This window comes from Hibiscus syriacus, unplaced genomic scaffold, assembly GCF_006381635.1.
Source record: "Hibiscus syriacus cultivar Baekdansim isolate YM2019G1 unplaced genomic scaffold, ASM638163v2 tig00110549_pilon, whole genome shotgun sequence".
NCBI lineage: Eukaryota > Viridiplantae > Streptophyta > Magnoliopsida > Malvales > Malvaceae > Hibiscus > Hibiscus syriacus.
The window spans coordinates 390,963-411,652 of NW_024062776.1; the positions used below are offsets into that span (position 1 = coordinate 390,963).

General features: G+C 33.8%; 1 long non-coding RNA gene and 2 pseudogenes across 1 annotated transcript; all 3 read left to right on the forward strand.

Annotated features, from left to right (window-relative positions):
* Positions 1-10,686: 10,686 nt before the first annotated feature.
* LOC120131190 lies at positions 10,687-12,341 on the forward strand. Its single transcript, XR_005516901.1, has 4 exons — positions 10,687-10,914; positions 11,808-11,852; positions 11,950-12,066; positions 12,169-12,341. It is a non-coding gene; the product is annotated as an uncharacterized LOC120131190 (long non-coding RNA).
* A 954-nt stretch (positions 12,342-13,295) lies between these two features.
* Positions 13,296-15,505, forward strand: LOC120131169 (annotated as a pseudogene).
* Positions 15,506-18,821: 3,316 nt separating this feature from the next.
* On the forward strand, positions 18,822-20,469 carry LOC120131200 (annotated as a pseudogene).
* Positions 20,470-20,690: the final 221 nt, after the last annotated feature.

Here is a 20,690-nt window from a genome sequence, read left to right on the forward strand (position 1 = left end):
AAGTATGTGATTACATGATAACTGTTAATGATGAATTATGTATGTATGTATTTACTGTAATTAATCTGATATGATTTTATATTACGAAGGAATGCATGGATGGTATAACATGATAAAACAGAACATGCATGTATTGATATATTTATGAAGTGCATTATAAGTCGTTATGCCTCACTAAGTCTTCGACTTAGCGGTGATTGTTTCACACGTAGGTTTCGAGAAGAGTAAAGAGTAATGCGGAGCAAGACAGGTCAGTTTTCCTTACCAAATGTCAGATCAGAAAATATATGTACTGTATATAGAGTGTAGTTGGCAGTAGTCTAAAGACATAAATTGTATGAACTCTGATATATATTTTGTAAACGTTTTGAATAAGTTAAATGTTATCAAAGTTTTTAAATTACTCACTATTTTATACGAATAAATGTTTGAAAGTCAATGTGACACTTCGGACTCGTATCCGGATCGGATACGGGTTTGGGGGTGTTACATTTAAGGTATCAGAGCCAAGGTTTAGCCGATTCTCGGCATAAACCGAAGTCCAAAGTGTCATAAAAGGTGTACATGCCAACATAGATTGAAAAATTTCTGATCTGATAGTGTAAGGAATATGTTGTCTTGCTAATAGAATAAGAATAGTTTAATACAGTAGAAAATCCGATCGTGATAATTTCGAAGTAAGTGAAAGGTGATATTCCTGATTGTGATAGCTATTCACCTGCCCTGGCCAGGCAGGATGAAGACGGACACCTCAGGAAATGCCTAGTAAGATCAAAGTTGATTTCAGAAAGCTGAAATTATATCTGAATAATGATAGAAAGTTTTCATCGTTGGAATCGGAAACACGATATAGAGTAGTTTTGTTATTATGTGGATAAGATAGAATATGGTGAACAGGTGTCACCATAAGAATGTTAAAAAGATCTAATGACGTGATGAGTACGTATAGAAGAACTCAAGGATAAGTGCATCAGTGACAAATATATAAGATGTATAAAGTCAGAGCTTATGAGTTTGAAACGAAGTGATAGTATTGTATTGCGCATGAACAAGATTATGTTTATGATAAGGGTTTGCAGTTAAGATGGAAAGAGTTTGCATTGGCTAACTAGAGTATGTGATAAAAATGTATTGGAATTATAGATTTTAAGATATTTCAGGATATGATAATCAAATCCGCAATGGATCTGGATACAGTTATATTGGATCATAGTAATGTGGTATAGTAAAGGAAAATGAAGTAATAATTTGTATATTTAAGTAAAGCTGAGGATTGATAAGAAGAGTTTGAGAATATGTATATCGATGATCAGATTATAGGACCAGGAATCAGAATGTTGAGTTTGAGTAAAAGAAATTTCAGGATATATGAGAATAGAGGTGAAATTGATAAGTTAAGTAAGCGAATGTTGAGATAATTTAGATTGGAAGAATGTATATGATTGGTATAAGAGGGCTTGTGCCCTAGACTGAACAAAAGTTATTATCTAGCTGTCAGAGTACAAGGTGCTAGAGTTATAAGATTAGAGGAAAGATATAGTGGAGTTAATTGATTATGATGTGAATTTGAATATAGTTGTATATTCTGAGCAAATAGCTATAGTAGAAGAGATAAGTTTTTGCATGGAACCTTCAGGAAGGAAAATACAAGTATAAGAAATGATAAAGAATGAAGTTATGTTAAGAAATGGGTTATCAGAGTAATGAGGATGCAATGAAGATTGGTACATAAAGATGAGTAAGTGATAAGACAAGAGTATGTGATATGAAAGGAATATAATTTATGTATAAGGAATAAGGAGTAAAGAAATTAAAGGGATTGATTTAAAAGAATCAGATACGATAAATATGGAAGTACAGAGGACAGTTTTTGATATAGAGTGATGAGATGAATGTTACTGTCAACGTGATGAGTGACATATATGGAATTTTAGAAAGGTCAAAGGAAAAATACATAATCGAATGAGAGAAAAGACAACAATGGATTGGTATTACTGGTTATTGTTTATATGATAAACAACATAAGATGAAGGTATAAACGAAAATGATAGTCGGAAACTAAAGGATTAAAAAGTAAGTTTCTGATGATGACAAGAAAGAATAGTCAGGGAAGCAACATAAGAACATTAGAAGATATGTTCCTATTAAGATGTGCAGTGAAAATTCGAGGACGAATTTCTTATAAGGAGGGGAGATTTGTAACATCCTCAATACCGGTTAGTGATCAAATATAAAGTTTCAGAATTTGATGACTAAAGTAGAAGAATGAAATAGTTCAATGATATTTGAATATATATTGAAGGTTATTTAGTAATTATTAAAGGAATTAAGGGTTAAATGGTCATTTGACCAGAAAGATTTTATATTTCTTTTTAAGGTAATATAAACGTGGGAATTTGGAGAAACATCCAGAGTTCTCTTCTCCTTTCTTCTTCTTCATGCGTGGGAGAGCAAGGCAAAGGTGAGAGTTTTATTAGTTGATTATTATTTGAATTTTAAGTTTGGTTTTGATTCTTTGGGTATTAAATAAGCTTAGAAAGCTTATATGTGATTTAAACAATAAGATAAAGGAATTAGAAGGAATTTGCAATATGAGTTTTAAGATGAAATTTTGATATGGTATGGTTGTTGAAGTTTTATGGATGAATTTGACTTGTCATCAATCTAATTAAGAAGTATGAAGTGTTAGAATTGGAATTAGAACACATTGAAAATTTGGTATGATTTTTAAATCTCATATGGAAGATAGGATTTTGAGGTTTAAGATGAAATAATTGAATATAGATTGGTTTAAGTATGTACTAAGTTAAGAATGAAAAAGGGATGATATATGAAGTGTTTGAGTGGAAAATGAAGTAATTTCGGGTTGAAAATATGATTTCTGGGCAAGGGGAATCGGTACCCATTCAAGGGGAACCGATACCCCTTCAAACGAACAACATTTCCAGAATGTCATTAGGGAATCGATACCCCCTTAGTAGGGAACCGATTCCCCCTAAAGGAAAATGTGAATATTGGTTTAATAAGTTCGTTTAAGTTGCTAGTATCCAATTACAAGGTGTAGGTATTTAATGATTGCCTCAAAATGTACAAGTAGGTAGATTCTACGCATAAAGCATTTCCGGAATCATTGACAAGTAAGATCGATCAAGGGGAAATATAAGAGATTGGAATTGACTAGTGAGGCCAGGTGAATGCAATTTAAATTGTACTTATGTGATTGATCAAACATTGGCTTGCGATGAGTCAATGATAGAGTTACTATGGTAAGAAGTAACTTATATAATGTTATGTGATTACTCTGTGTGCATTAGTACATAGAAATAGATGTATGTTTATATGTTACATGATTTACATGCTTACATGAAAATGCAACATATGATATTAGATATGTGCTTACACATACATTTGGTATGTGATAGAAAAGAAGGAACATGTGATTATGAGATCAATGATTACACGTTCATGTGATACGTGACTGAAAAGAAAAATAGTGTTTATAAGAGAAAGCATATGAAGTAATGTGAACTGTTAAAATGATAATGCCCATTATGTGATATGAGAGCTAGGGGTATAGTTGGCATGCCAAGGTCGAGGGTTTACCTATGTTCTTCGGGACATATGGACTGTTTACCTATGTTCTTCGGGACATATGGACTGTTTACCTATGTCATTCGGGACATATGGACTGATTACCTAGGTTCTTCAGAATCTATGGACTGGTCCTTCGGGATATTGATCGAGCTGTGTGACAGCATATGTGTGCACAACCTCAATGTACTCACATACCTTAAGTTCTCACTAGTGTACATGGGCTAATAAGTGATTAAACAAGCTATGAATGTGATATGTATACGATGGTTTATAAGTGGTTTGAAATGTTACGTGAACCATATGATGTTGTGTGTGTACAGTGTTTGATTGAAAAGGTTAACAATAAAAGTATGTGATTACATGATAAACTGTTAATGATGAATGTGTATGTATGTATTTACTGTAATTAATCTGATATGATTTTATGATACGAAGAATGCATGGAATTGGTATAACATGATAAAACAAACATGCATGTATGATATATGTTATGAAGTGCATTATAAGTTTTATGCCTCACTAAGTCTTCGACTTAGCGTTGATTGTTTCACACGTAGGTTTCGAGAAGAGTAAAGAGTAATGCGGAGCAAGACAGGTCAGTTTTCCTTACCAATGTCATATCAGAAATATGTACTGTATATAGAATGTAGTTGGCATGTAGTCTAAGACATAAATTGTATGAACTCTGATATATATTTTGTAACGTTTTGAATAAGTTAAATGTTATCAAAGTTTTTAAATTACTCACTATTTTATATGAATAAATGTTTAAAAGTCAAGACAGTCATTTTCCTTACCAATGTCATATCAGAAATATATGTACTGTATATAGAATGTAGTTGGCATGTAGTCTAAGACATAAATTGTATGAACTCTGATATATATTTTGTAAACGTTTTGAATAAGTTAAATGTTATCAAAGTTTTTAAATTACTCACTATTTTATATGAATAAATGTTTGAAAAGTCAATGTGACACTTCGGACTCGTATCCGGATCGGATACGGGTTGGGGGTGTTACAAGAGGTATCCCCAGGGGGATAGATTTTTAGGATTAATTATATTCACATGAAAACAGTGCAATTAATGCATGATAGAATTATTTCGAATGAATTATTTTTTCTGCTCCTCAATGAACAACTCAATGCCTTGGGTTTTAATGGTAAAAAGGTTAATTTTGAGTCTAAAAAGACAGTTGTGTGATCTTATGACTCAAAGAAAGGTGTGGGTGTATCAAAAAGATAAAGGTAATGTTCAAGAATTTCAAATGGAGGTAATGTCAAAATTTGGTTTTTTGATAATGACCATGAGTTATTTTGGGTGAAGAATCAATGTGTTTTATTCTAGGGTTTGAGACAGGGTAAGAAAGGTCTAATCTTGTCATATGTCAAAAATCTATAATTCTTGAAGAATTAAAAGAATCCTTAATTCATTTAATATTCAAAGAACTAAAGATTAAAATTTGTTCAATTGCTCCACCTTAGAAAGTAACATGAATTCAAACGTTTAAAATAAGTGTTCAAACAAAAATAATCCTCTAAGTGCAAATGGTATATGACATGCCCCTTCTTCGGCAAGCGCCTTACAGTTTTCAGAAGAATGTTTGGGAATCCTTGTGGCAACAATTTCAACATTGTAGCCCTTAGGAGATGGGTACTCTTTTCTCAGATCATCCTGGCAGGCTTAGTCCTACAATCAGCTGATCCAGCTCCCCCTGTACTGATTTCAGTTTTTCTTTAATTGTTAAAATCTGGCTTCCATGTGGTGTAATGTGGTTAAGACCACTTCATCGAATCCTTTGTTATTTAATTTCATGTTTATGAAATGCTTAAAATGTAGATGAAGCAAAAATGCAAGAATGCAAGAATGCATGAAATGTTCGAGGCATTGATCCAAGAAATGTGACTGTTATTATGAATATCCTTATTGGGGACAAAAATGTTTTATCTTTTAAGAGAAAAAAATATCCTGACAGCTTCTGACATGTTGACTAGTCTTCTGCTTTCGTCTTTCACCGGTTGAATAACCTGTCGAACCTCTCCGGCCTCTCTGGATGAACCGTGAAAATGTTAAGTTGTTTTTTGTACTGGTCCAAGAAGTCTCGAATGATCGCATCTCGAGCATTTACTTTTGTTGAGCCTGTTCCCAACGAATTCGTCATTGGAGCTCTTAATTGATAGGAACTATGTGAAGTTCATTAACCTGTTTCTTGAATTCGCCGGCAATGGTCTCCAATTTCAGCTATCATTTTGCCATTGTTGTGTTCAAAGGGACTTCCGAGATACATAACCTTCATCTTGCCCTGCAACCTCTGCCAGTCAGTTCTTCAAAGATAAGCTTTCATTGTGCTTGATGTAGACCCGGTTCATTTGGAGTCTTTTATAATGCAGCAGAGTGATATACTCTTCAATTGTGGGCACCACGTCTTCTGGATTGAATGTGACACATAGTCGCCTTGTAGACTATCCTCTGTATTTTCATCTCTTGTATTACAACACCTTTGTCCATGGATTCAGATTATTCGAGTTTTAACAAACACGTTTTAGTGGATCAATAACCTCTTTTTAATTATGCAAGTGATGAAAATAAAATAAAATAAAGATGAAAAGAGTTAGTGAGGTGAAAATAATCAAAACGATCATAAAAATGAAAGTCCTACCCACATGATATCTACCCACATGCTTATTATTATTCCTACCCGGACATGATCTCTATCCCGCATGCTAATTTCAAACAATCCTAACCGCATATTGTCTAGTTCGCATGCTTTGAACAGAAAGTAAAGCATGAAATAAAACAACCTAGGGTTTGAAGTGAGGTTTTGGGGTGGGCTCTAATTCTCCATAGTCTCCCGGTTTAGGTTCTAAAAAAATGGTACCCGAGTTCTCCTTGCTGGTGCCCCTTTGGGCTTGCCAGACCTTTAGTCTTAAACCCATCACAGGTTTGTGTGGACTAAGTTAAACTCGAGAGGACACATTCCCTTATGTCTATGCGGAGAATAAATTCACACGAAGACATAAGGTATATGAATCCCGAAGGCTACTTGCTAGGCATATGCGGTGAATAAATTCACACGAATGCGTCGCTTTCACCCCCACTTAAAACGGGTTCGGAGCTCGGGTTTAGAGCCTTAGATGAAAAAAGACTTTAAGGGCTGAAATCATTGAGAAAACGGTTAGTACAACTAATTACTCGAAAATATAATCAAAAGTAAGTAATAAGGATCGAAATGTTACCTTAAAATTTAAACTTACCCTTTTCATTAAAAAGACAACTGGAAATTACCTTAGCCTGACTCACTTACCTGTGTCCCCAGTGGAGTCGCCAAGCTGTCGTAACCGTCTTTCGGTTGGGCCCCGGAATTGGGCTTCGACTTGAAAAATGTGATTTGAGTCGCCACCGATTATTTATTTAAAAAAAAATAGGTTAATCGGATACCTTATATCTTACCTGATCTGCGTCTTACCAAAGATATGTCGGATTCGGGAGTCGGTTACGATCAAGGAAGGATTAGCACCCTTGAACCGCCCTTTCGGTACTACGTAATTTCCAGTTGTTTTTTAATTAAGAAAATCGAAAGTTAAAATTTAAAGGTAACATATGATCCAAAATTACTTACCTCCGATCAATTTGAAAGAGTACCCTTAAAAAGTCGAGAAACGCGTTAAAGGAAAAAGGAAATAAGAGTAAATGAAATAAAGAAAATAGAAGGGAAAAAAATGATGAAAAACTAAAAGATGAATAAAAATATATAATTATTAAGTGCAAAATAATAATAATGATAATATAGTAAATAAAAAAAAAACGCAATCACACCAAAAGAAAGTAAAAAAGAAAGTCAAGGTTTGGTGAAGTATAACTGTCGGGAAGGAAAGACGATAAGGAGTAGGACCGTAGTTAATAAATGAGTGTGATGTATCCCTATAATATAGTAAGAATGAATAAACAAAAAAACATTATGATATAATATATATATATAATAAATATAACGAAAAAAAATAATTTAATAAAGTAAAATAATAATATTGTAATATAATATAAATACATGAAAACAAAAAAATAAAGAAGTATAAAATATAAAAATATAATTAATGTATATATATGCATATGTTTAAAAAAAGTAAAAATAAAAAATAAAATACAATAAAAAAATATATATGATAATAATAGTAGCAAAAGAGAAAATATATTTATACGTTAATAGTAATAATAATAAATATAATAGTTATAAATATATATATATAATAACTTTAAAAACATTAAAATAATATTAGAATAAAATAATTATATATATATACTAATAATACGAATTATCAAAAGAAATAAATAAAAATATGAAATAATACATAAAGGACCGTTCATCGGCGGCAAACCTCGAAAAAAAAATTGATTTTTAAAAGCCTTTCATTCCCTCGTTTTAAATATTCTAGTATTTTTCCAAAACGGCATCGGGGTTGTGTAGATCTAAAAGAAAAGTTTCGAACGACAACCCCTTTTCCTCGGCCAAAACTGTTTTTTTTAAGCACAAAGACGAATAACAACACATGCAAGAAGAAAGAATGCGAAAGGTAAAAGCTTTCACCTTTTATTGCTCCTGAATTGTTTACAATAGCTTCAAAACAATTTATTTGCTCGTATTTTTTTTTCTGGTAATTTCGTATGTCCATCGTGTGTTACAATAGTGAGCTACAATGACTATTTATAGTGCTTGTGGATCCTATCTTTAGGAGTTTAAAACATAGCAAAATTCTATCATATTTTTAGGAGTTGAATCCAAGCATAATTCTATCCTATTTTTGAGAGTTTGAATCCTAGTAGGATGAAAAAGGTGTGTTGACAACACCTAAATAATTTTTTTAACTTTTAAATACATAAATATTTTTAATATATTTATTTAATATAATAATTAATATTATTAGTTATAATTATTTTTAAAATATAATAATAATTCTACCTTCTAAGTAGAGAAAAATATTAAATTAAACAAATTAAAAGTTATTAAATAATTTATGTATACGATGGTACATTTCATGTTCTGATTGAATGATTAAATTTATTAAATTAAATTTTCAATAAGACTAATTTCATAAAATATGTAAGTCTTGAAGATTAAAATTATACTAATTTATTAACTTATGCATTAATATTTTCGTTAAATATGATAAGAGATGACTAAATTGATAACATTTAAATAATTAACTAATAAAATTAATAGATCGATAATCAAAATCAAAAATAATAATATAACCATATGTGTAATATTATAATTTCATATATTTTTCCTATAACTACAATAAAGTCAAAACTGGTTTTCATATATTGTTATATTATATTAATGTAGATAATTCACTCCACCTTTAACACACATTAACAAAATACATTTGATAATTCTTACATTATAATCGAAACACTTTACATAATATATTAATTTTAATAATAATAAAAATAAAATATTTATTATTAAACAAAATACGTGACAGTCGAGCTGGCGAAAGGCGCGTCCCCGGGGATGCGCCTTCCACACGTGACATCCAACTCAGTGAAAACACGGATAAAGCGCGTCCCTGGGACGCGCCTTTTGCCAGCTCAGCCAAAAAGGTGTCATTTCAAGAAATATATATTAAACGGTGTAAAAAAAGTAAATATTCGTTAAAGGCGTATTAAATAATTTTTTTTTAGACTCACCCATCTTTTTGAGTTGACTCATTGCTTTCAACCTTTATTTATATATTTATTCACAAAATAATATTATAAATATCTAAGTTTAATAGTACGATAATATATAATTATTTGGGTAAATTACAAATTTGGCAATTGGACTTTATTCTCTTCCTATTTCTCTCACTATACTTTAAATCTTTTAAATTTTCTCATTAAACTTAGTAGTTATATAGATGCAAAACGACGTTGTTTTGGTAAAAAATTTATTTCTTTCAAAATGACATCATTTTTAACGTCATTAACTATTTAACGATTGGGTGATTACAATAAGAAAAATAATAAAATTTAGTGACCAAGAAAATTCAATGTATTAAGTTCAGTTAGTAAATTGAAAACTTTTATGATATAAAAGCTATATTTTTAAAGTTTCAAATAGTACAAAACATTTGATATATTTAAAGAGAAAATAATATCAATGACCAAATATACCTTATAATATACGATTTTTGGTCACTGAGGTTATTTTCTCTATATTTAAATTATAAACTTGTTAATTATATGTTTAATTTTTGAAAAATAAAATTATTTTAAAATCATGAAAATACATTGCAAGATAAAAATAATAAATTACTAAAAATATTATTAAAAGATTTGTTGAATGTAAATAAATTATGGGTAAAGTATATAAATAGTCCCCCAAATATAAAGGTGTTATTTTATTAAGTCTTTTGACTATTAAAAGTTATAAAATGATCATTAACTATAAGACATTGCTTTTTAAGTCCCCGACTATTAAATGTTACAAAATGATCACTCAATTATTCGTTGTGTTCCAAACTTGTCATTTTTTGTTAAAAATTTGATGTCAGTTTGAGTTGGAATATTAACTTGCTGATTGATATATGATATAATATGAAATTAGAATCTTAAACGACTATCGTATCTTAGTCAACAAGTTAACGTCAAACTCAAATTACCATAATCTTTTTAATAAAAAAGGACAAGTTTGAAACATAATGAATAATCAGGTGATCATTTTGTGATTTTTAATAGTCAAAGGGCCTAAGAAAGCAACGTCCTATAGTCAAAAAATCATTTTGTAACTATCAATAGTTGAGTGACTCAATAAAGCAGTACTCTATAGTTAAGGGAACATTTGTGTACTTTACCCATAAATTATCATAATATATTCAGAAAATAAAAGATGTACGGCCATAACGGTAACTGCACAAATCCCGAATCCGGCTGCAAATTTGCCACTTGTCCTGCATTACCCATCCGGCGACCACTTTTTCCCACGTGTACGGCCAGGATCCCGCCATTTTACCAGTAAAATCCACAGCTTTTAAATTTCTTTAAACTGCATCAATTTATTATTATTTTCTATATAAAGATTAATCTTTGTTATTTTCTAGCTTATGGTGTCCGTGAACCCCAGCCCGGTTCAGGGGTTTTACTTCTTCAATCCCAAGAATATGGGTCATAGTTCTCTTCCGCCTCCCGATACGGTGACGCCTCCTCCTTCTAACACCGTGTTCACATCCGCGGCTTCCTGATCGGAGGAGCCAAGCAAGAAGATCCGGAAACCTTATACTATTACCAAGTCTAGAGAGAGCTGGACTGAGCTGGAGCACGATAAGTTTCTCGAAGCTCTTCAATTGTCAATAACTTTACTAAATTTTAAGGTTTATAACTATATGTTATATTCATATTTGCGAGTTCTGAGGGTTGTTGGGGTTGTGGAGATAATAAACTCGAGTGTTGTAAATTTAGTTTGCTAGATTTGCTGAAGGACTTTCGTTTTACTGGTAATCTTACCACTTCAATGCATTTGCTTGGTGATTATTCAGATGATTTGTAATGGGTTGAAGAGAAACAGATATAAGATATTTATTTTTGTAGAAAGTCAAAAAAAAATTATAATTATTATGGGTGCGTCTTTCGGTGTAATTAAGGCACCAAAAATGAGGTACATAATTTTTTATATATTTTATATGGATGAATTATAAATTTTAATTACTAAATTTTAGTGTATTTATAAGATTAATCTTTAAGCTTCAACTATAAATACTCTAGTTCATTTAGTTTAAAAATTATCTCAAAGCATTCTAGTTTTCTTCTAATACTAGAGAGAATTTAGAGAGTTTCTTAAGAGTTGTTTTCTCATTTTTATTAAGAGATAATTATCATTGTTTTCTCCTTGGTAGAATAAGAGAAATTGTAATTCCTATTTTCTTATAGTAAAATTCTTCTACCGTTGTCCGTGGTTTTTATCCTATATTATATATTATTTAGGGGTTTCTCACGTAAATTTTGTATCTTTATTTTTATTTTCTCAAATTATCAGTTGCGATTTTACTCTATCCGATAATAATCTTCCGCAATAATTTTAACTCCGAATACTTGGAATTATGTTTATGGAATGCCTGAAAATTTTGATTCAGTCCCCAATGTACAAATTTATTAATCAAGTCTGTTTTTTTCTACATTTTTATGTTCATACTCGGTGGATCATGGTGCTGACGAGATCTTTGTTTACCTTACTCATTTTAGATTTGATCGTGATTGGAAGAAGATTGAAGCATTTGCTGGGTCCAGGTAATTGAAAAGATTGTTTGATTTTGTTTGGCATTGACTTGTCTATATGTTGTTTTGGATACATTTTACTGAATACTTCAATGGGTTCTCTTGGCAGATCCGTAGCCATGCGGAAAAGTACTTCCTAAAAGTTCAGAGACAAGTGAACATGTTCTTCCTCCTCGGTCAAAAAGGAGAGCAGCTCATGCATACCCACAAAAGGCTCCCAAAAATGGTCAGTATGACCAATATTTTTATATCAGTCGTATTTTTTGGGGTGTCATTGATCGTGAATTGACCCCCCTGTCACCTTCTATTACTTTTGCATCTATTGCAGCTACTGTTGTACCCCAAGTTGTTGGACCATTTCAATCTTCATCTGCCTTACATAACTCCGGTTATACGTGCAGGCCAGATTCATCGTCAATGCATGGGAATCCAATTGCCACTTCAGCTTTGTCTTCCTGTAGTTGCAACTCTGTGCCACCCATCTTTGAACCCCAAGTGACCAAAGGTTTTGATTTTTCCGGCACTGTTTCTATCTTCTTTTTTTCTTACTCTCAAGTCCCAAAATATGATCACATATGGATCATGTATGTTTCCAGATGCATCATGGGCTGGACCAACTATTGCGCTCAATTCTTGTTACAGTAGTAGCAACCAAAGCACTCCAAGAACTCGGTTGTTTGGTGAAACCATTGACCCACGGTATCATGGGAAGCAGTCTAGAGGTTAGTATTTTTTTTTTCTACTTTGAGGCTTATATGGGCATGCATCACTGGACCATGTTGATATATGACCATATCTCGAAGGTGCAAACACTGGAATAGCAAATATCAGGACACATGCAATTTCTTAAATAATAAACAAAAAACAGTACTTAAATAGTGCATCTATTTTTTTTGAGAGGATTAAATAGTGCATCTATAATGCTGTCTATAGAGCACTTAAATCATCTACTATGATGTAAATCAAATAGGGTGTAGCAGCTGCTTCTGATTCATATTGACATTTCTTTATTGTTACAAGAAGACATGTTTCTCTATTTGTTTATTGGGAAGATGGACATTTCATGTGGATTTTGAATGGCCTGTTCACCCTAAGGAAAAATTGAATGTCCATTAGTGATAACTCTGCTTCATATTGATGCAGTTACGCCAGATTTTGCTCAGGTTTTGGTGATTTATTTTAAATGATGTCATTTTAACGTCGTTAAATAATTAATAAAGGAATGAACAAAAAAATCAAACATATTAAGTTTAATGAGAAAATTGATTTTTTTTTAAAATTCAGTTAACAAAATAAGATAAGAAAGAAGTAAAGTATAGTGAAATTTAAAATTTACCCTTTTTTCTTTTACCCAATCATTGTGCTCCACGTATACATTCTGTGGCTGCCAGTACATAACAGGCAGTGATTAAATCAAACACCCCTTATCGTCAACTCTCCTGAATTTCAACTAAGCTGAAAAATACACCACGCATTTGCAGCTTTGTTCGATATTTCCAAATTCTCTTTCCAGTACTCGGGTACAATTTCTCTATTTCCCTTTTTGTTGTTTCATTTGGCTTTCCATGTGCGATGTTGAAGAAATACCATTTTTTTTTTCATTTTTTAGATTAGTTGTTTGAAATCTATTTTTTATAATTGTGTTTATCTTTTGCTGTCAATGAAGCTTTAACAGATCTGTGGATGATTCTTCTTCTGCTTGGTTTAATCGGTCGTTTGGTTAGGAATCTAAACTTTAGGTAATTCTTTTTTTTGTTTACTTTTGTATTTGTTTGACTTTTCCTTTATGGATGTTTTGGGTCTCAGATTCATCAGATCTGCTCTAGTTTATGTGGTTTCTGAGTTTTGACTTTGGATTTTAAAGCTTTTTTTAAGGTGTGATTTTCAGGGTTTCTTTGAATTTTTGGTTTAGAATTATCTTATTTTGTGTAGAAATGACTTGGCTGTTTCTCAGTATCAAGTTTCTCCTAGTATTCATGGAGGAAATCTAGATGTATTTCTTATGATTTGTTGTTACACCATATCTTTTGCATTTGTTATTTTACCCTTGAACAAAATTCAATCCGAACGATTTTATGCTTGTTATGTATTATGTGATTAGATCTGCTGTGTATGGTATTGGTCAAAGGTTCAAGTTACTTTCCCTTGTTCTTAGAAATGAGAGGTAGGTATAGGCTGGAATACTTTTATTGCGGGATGGTGGAACTAATGGTCTCAAGCTATATGCCCATGTTTGCATAATATTATAAACTATAAAGATGATTACTTATGGAAACTTCTGGGTTTTTTATATCTGTTAATTATTAATATGATTTGGTTTATCAAGTATTGTTTTTGTGATGTGATTGTCTTTGATCTTTGGATATTGTAGTAAATACATCAAAAAATGAGCCGTCCTCAAGAACCACATCGCCCTTTCTTCCATTTTGGAAATCCTTTCCGTACACCAAAGGGCTCTCAGTTGCCTCAAGACTGATTTCTTTATTGAATGCTTTTGAGGCCACCTTCTTGGAGAGGCTACAAAGACTTGTGCCTAAAGACAAGAATGACATCCTTAGCTTCTCATGGATGAAACTAGCAATGGAGTCGCTTTCTGAGATTCACTGTGACATAAATGGTTGAGCCTTGTAAGTTCAGAGGTAAAAGCAATACTAATATCAAGCAACTTTACACTTATGTCCAGGTACACATCTATCCATTTCTCATCCTAATCAGTCACAGGAAGTTCAAGTTCAGTTATCAGGTTCTTTATGTCACAGTGAATCTCAGAAAGCGACTCCAGTGTGTCTTGCATAAGTTGGAGTCCAACTCCTCCGACCAGTTTCTACAGGCCTGTTCCTCAGTTGATAGCTGGAGACAACAAATCTGTTAAAAAAATCCCAGAGTTGAAACTTGTCCTATACTGGACAAACTTGTGGAGTCATTGAACTTGCCTAAGGTGAAGAACTCTGCTAAAGGGAAGGTTTTGATGAATGCCATGTATGGAGCTAAGGTCGCGACTACATATATCTGTAGTGTTTTTGCTGCAGCTTTCTCTGGTTCTACCAAGAATTTGTTAGATTTGCCTGTTCCTGCTACGCTACCATGGGCACAAGTTTTCTCTGATGTGCAAGCAACTGTGAATACAAAAATTAGAAACATATTTTCTTGTGGAGAATTTACAGCTCTTAGAGAACTTCATGCTGTTGATGGTTGTTCCAAGAAATTGTATCCATTCCTTCAAGATGGGTTTGGTCCAGCCGAAGCTGAACCATTCATTACTTCTGTTTCAGATTTGCGGAACATGGCAGAGACACTATCACAAGGGCTAGATAATCTTTCAAAGGTGTTAGATGGAGCTTTTTCAAAATAGTTTTGACTGGGCGTGATGTTTTGCTATGTAATCTAAGAGCAGGTTGTGCTGTCCCAAAATCAGTCACAGGAAGAAATATCGACCAGCCAGTTGCAAGGTGAATCATGAATGTGGTGAAGCTAATTTCTTCTGTATACAGATGGTTTAGGTATGAGACCTTTTGTCTTCTAACTTGTAGGCGTATACAAGCTTGTTTGGGTAACGAGAGTATGTGTTGTGAGTTGTAAGGTGTGTGATACTAAAATACTTGTTGTACACGTATTCAGACCATCCTATGTCGAATGCTATATAAATGGCATATATTTTTTGCAAATGTTGCTTCCTAACATCTCTTCCCTTTGCAGCTCAGGCTACTTTGACATGTAGCATGCTTTAGCGATGACTCTCAAAAGAGGTATAAATTCCATTAGTTTTTCTTGGCTGTCAACTGTATGAATGTTTTTGATGTGAAAATTTTGGTGGACATTCAAATTCAGATGGAAGCTACACGAGTCTCTAGTTTTTTTTTTTTTGGGGGGGGGGGATTAATTTCTGCAATCTGTCCTTTCATCCCGGTATTCTTTCATTACCAGGGTTTCAAGTCGCGGTTGCGTTTTCGGTTATTTCGGATTTACTGTGATTGCGGGCGTTGCGGGTAACTCGGACGGCGGCGAAACTGTTATATCGCGGACGAAATCGCAGTCGCGGACCGTTTTTTAAAACCTTGTTCATTACCATTTATTTTTCCCGGACATTCTTTTTCAGGGGTGATATCCTAATTTGGTATCCAACCCTCTGTAATCGGAATACAGCCAACCAAGCTCTGGAAGCTTTTATGATCCCTGGCTGGCTTGAATGCTAAGAGAAGATCCTCAGGTTGTATCCGTTGCAGTCATATGAAACTGGGAAATAATGTCAGTTGCAGTTCTAATCTATGGATAGTAATGTTGCAGATGCATTGTGTGGTGAAGCGAGAAAGGTATTTTCTTGGTACTATTCGATTGTATGACAGAATGGTTCATAGACTGACCACCGCCCATGAGGTGGTGGCAAGTGCGGATTGGCCCTTGACCGTGGCTTTCTGCCCTTTCAGTCAAAAGATTCGGAGCCAATTTGGATTCTATTATTAGTCCTTGGCTAACTCTTGGGTCTATTATGGCTGTGGATTGATGACGAGTTATGATCTGGTCGAATGCTGAATGTGGAAGACCTTGTAATGTAAGAGCTCGGGAGAAGTGGTGGGAGGAGCCATTGGAAGTTGAAATTGAAGATTAGAGTTCAAGTTGGGTTAACTAATTTGCTCGAGGCAATTAATTTACACATTATTATGCCAATTCCAGACCATATACTATTTATAGACACCATATTTCGTCCTAATTATGTACACATTTTCTTTTTTTGCAGGCCCAACAGTAGCCTGAAATACGAGCCCAATGTAACAGCCCAAGTTACACACCAAGACCCTGGAGCTGCGACCCGGGTCCAGCAGTGGACCCGTAAACCATATTTCCCCTTCAGCAAAGACTCCCCACGATGCACGAACCCAAACAGCCAAAGCTCTCGGTCAACTACCCGGTTCTTAAGGCATCGTACACGCATGAAATAGAAACGAACCCAAATATCAGTATTTCACTAGGATTTAAACTCTTAAAAGTAAGATTTACAGAGCCTTATAAATATCCATGTAAATCAACATCATTACACACACAAGATCATATGATTACGAGAAGAAAAAATCCTACGACTAAAGAGATCGAAGCTTTTGTACCAATCTTGAAGCTATATAAAAAAGGTATAATTTTTACCTTTATTTCGGCTGGGTTTTGTTGCTTGCATATTCTATTTCACTTTGTTTGAACTTTGAGAAGACGAAAAGGGTTCGATCGAGCAATATACAGAGGCTTTAAAGGCGAAAGAAGCTCAGAAGCAAACCGTACAAGCTGATGAGGAAGCTTGGAGGTTGTTGGAAAGGAGATGAAAATACTGTAAATGAAATAAAAAAAGGGTTGGATTTTTTGTGTTCACACGTTACAGGAATATAAGGGGGGAGTGCTTATTTTACATATTTTGGGCAAATTACATGTCAGGTCCCTGAAGTCTGGAAACTTCATGCTTTATTCATTTATCTTAGGAGTTAATCCCCTTTCAGATCCCACATTTTTTATAGTATTCGTTTCGCCCCTAGATCAAATTTACATGCCAATTTTACTTTTAAATTCATCCTCTAATTTTGTCTCCCTTTTAATTTAATCCTTTTATCTTTATTATTATTATTATTATTATTATTTTATTTTATTTCTTATTTTTTTAATTATACGATATTACATACATATATATTTTATTTTTTAATCATTTTATTATTTTATTTCTTTATTTTTATTAGTTATTTCTTTATTTCTATTACTTTGTTATACGTATATATATATATATATATATATATATATATATATATATAGATATATATAGTTATCTTTTTCCTTTATTATTATTATCATTATATACTCTCTTTATTATTTAATTTATTTAATTTTTTATCTTATTGTATTTTTTTTTTATTTCTAGTTTCAGTTTCTAGTTTTATTTTTTATTTTTTTATTATATATTTCATTTTTCCTTTGTTCTTTGTTCTTTATATTTTTATTATTTTTTCCTTTATTATATTTATCCTATTTAACTTCATTTTATTTTATTTTATTTTATTTTATTTTCTTTATCTTATCTTTTTTATTTCATTTGTTTTTAATTGTTTTTTTTATTTACTTTCATTACTTTTTCCTTCTAACAAGTGTCTTGACTTTTTAAGGGTACGTTTTCAAATCATACGAGGTAAGTAATTCAAATCGAATATTTCAAATTTTAATTTTAATTTCTAATTTTCGCAATTAAGACAACCAAAATTAATTGGTACCGAAAGGGCGGTTCAAGGGTGCTAATCCTTCCTTGATCGTAACCGACCCCGACCCGTTTCTAGTACAACGTAGATCAGGTAAGATGGTGTCCGATCTACCTAATATCTCTTTAAAATGATCGGTGGCGACTCCAATTCATTTAATCCAAGTCGAAGCCCAATTCCAGACCCAACCGAAAGATGATTCCGACACTATGCCTGGCTTTGAAAACCTTAAGATTGTCTGCTTCATCGCAAACTACAAGTCTTACGTGAATTTTTCAATGTAATATATGTGTCAAATAACGTATATCAAAATTAAATTTACGTGACACCTAAAATTCTGAAGTTATATTTATGTAAAATCAATTTATAAAATAGAAGGGATTAAAAACGTAGTTAAAGAGATCAAGAATGTAAAATTATTAAAGATTGACATTTTCATTAGTTATACAATCTATATTCCTAACCAAAATATTAAGTACCGTTGATGTAACAAAATATATGTTTATTAATTTATATATATATATGATGTCATACTGCCCGAATATGTGTTCATCGGTGTGGTTGCGGAGAAAGGGTGCCCAACCGCACCTCATAGTAGAAGGTTCCCTTTTCTGGAAATGGTCGGTCGGTACGTTAGGAAAGCTGTGTGTATGTTTTCTATAAGACATTTATTATTGTTAGGAAATATGTTTTCTTAATTTTAGACAATCATTTCCTCCTTTATATAGGTGTTGGCGTCTGGTGCTTCGTCAAAACCATGATTACCTTGGTTAGAGCTATGGCTGCAAATCTGCATGTGGTGATGGTTCCATGGCTTGCTTTTGGCCATTTGATTCCATTCTTTCAACTTTCTATACAGTTAGCCAAAGCTGGAATCAAGTGTCCTTCATTTCAACACCTGCGAACATCAAAAGACTCCCTCAAGTTCCATCGAATGTAGCTACCCTCCTAGAACTAGTGGCTTTTTCATTGCCGAGCTTAGATAACGAGCAGCTCTTGCCCCAAGGCTGCGAGGCCACCGTGGATATACCTTCCGAGAATATCCAATACCTGAAGATTGCCTACGATTTGCTTCGACATCCGGTGAAGCAGTTCGTCATAGATCAAAAGCCGGATTGGATATTGGCTGATGTGATCCTTACTGGGTGGTGGAAGAACTAGTGGCTTTTTCATTGCCGAGCTTAGATAACGAGCAGCTCTTGCCCCAAGGCTGCGAGGCCACCGTGGATATACCTTCCGAGAATATCCAATACCTGAAGATTGCCTACGATTTGCTTCGACATCCGGTGAAGCAGTTCGTCATAGATCAAAAGCCGGATTGGATATTGGCTGATGTGATCCCTTACTGGGTGGTGGAAAGCTAAGGAACACTATACCCCTCTGGTTCATTTCTCGGTTTTTTCAGCTGCTGCTTTAAGTTTCTTTGTAACTCCAACGCTGGTCACCGGTGCTGATGACCAGAAGAAAACGAGGTCTTCGCCAGAAAGTTGGACATCAGCGCCTGAATGGTTTGATTTTCCTTCACCGTTGGCTTATCCTAGATTCTTGGCCACTGGCATTCATGAGGGTTATTATGGAGTGAATGCTTCTGGTATATCCGACGATGAAAGGATTGTTAAAATTATTCAGGCATCTAAAGCCGTCGCTTATCGTACTTGTCCTGAATACGAAGCTGAATACTTGAACCTATTCGAGAAGATAGTTGGCGGCGAGAAACACAAACCGGTGTTTCCTATTGGTTTGCTACTACCAGAAAAGCCCAAAGGAAGAACAGCCAATGATATCTTTGACTGGCTCAATGTTCAAAAGGCTAACTCGGTTGTGTTCGTAGGGTTTGGGAGCGAGTGCAAGCTGAGTAAAGAACAAGTACAGGAGATAGCCAATGGGGTGGAGCTGTCGGGGTTACCGTTTTTATGGGCACTAAGGAAACCCGATTGGGCTGTTAATGAACTCGAAACGTTGCCTTGTGGTTTCAAAGAGCGTACGCAAGGGAGAGGTGTTGTCTGCTTTGGTTGGGCACCGCAGTTGGAGATATTGGGACACCCTTCGATCGGGGGATCTTTGTTCCACTCTGGGTGGGGTTTATCATCGAAACGCTCCAGTTCGGACACATTCTCGTGGTGCTGCCTTTTGTGATAGACCAACCCTTGAATGCGAGGCTGCTCGTGAACAAGGGTTTGGCTGTGGAAATCGAGAGAAGTGAGGATGGTTCGTTTGGCAGAGATGCCATAGCCAAGGCTCTGAGGCTTGCAATGGTGTCCGAAGAAGGAGAGAAGCTAAGAAGCCGAGCAAGAGAAGCAGCTCAAGTTTTTGGGAACAGAGACTTGCAAGATACTTATTTCAACAGATTCGTGGAGTATCTCGAGGAAAATGGTGCTGCAAATCAATAGGATTATCATGCGTGAAGGAAAGCTCTCTATCTGTTTAAGTCTCTGTCCACTAAAATGTTGTCCCCTTTCCTACATTTGGAATGTACGTTCTTACACCTTATTGAACATGCCACAACCCAATTCTCATAGCAACAGACCAAATTAAACCTACGACATCCTAAACCCTATTAAGAAACTGTATGAAAAGGATATATTGAACTCATGCATTTACACTGATGATACATCTCTTATATAGT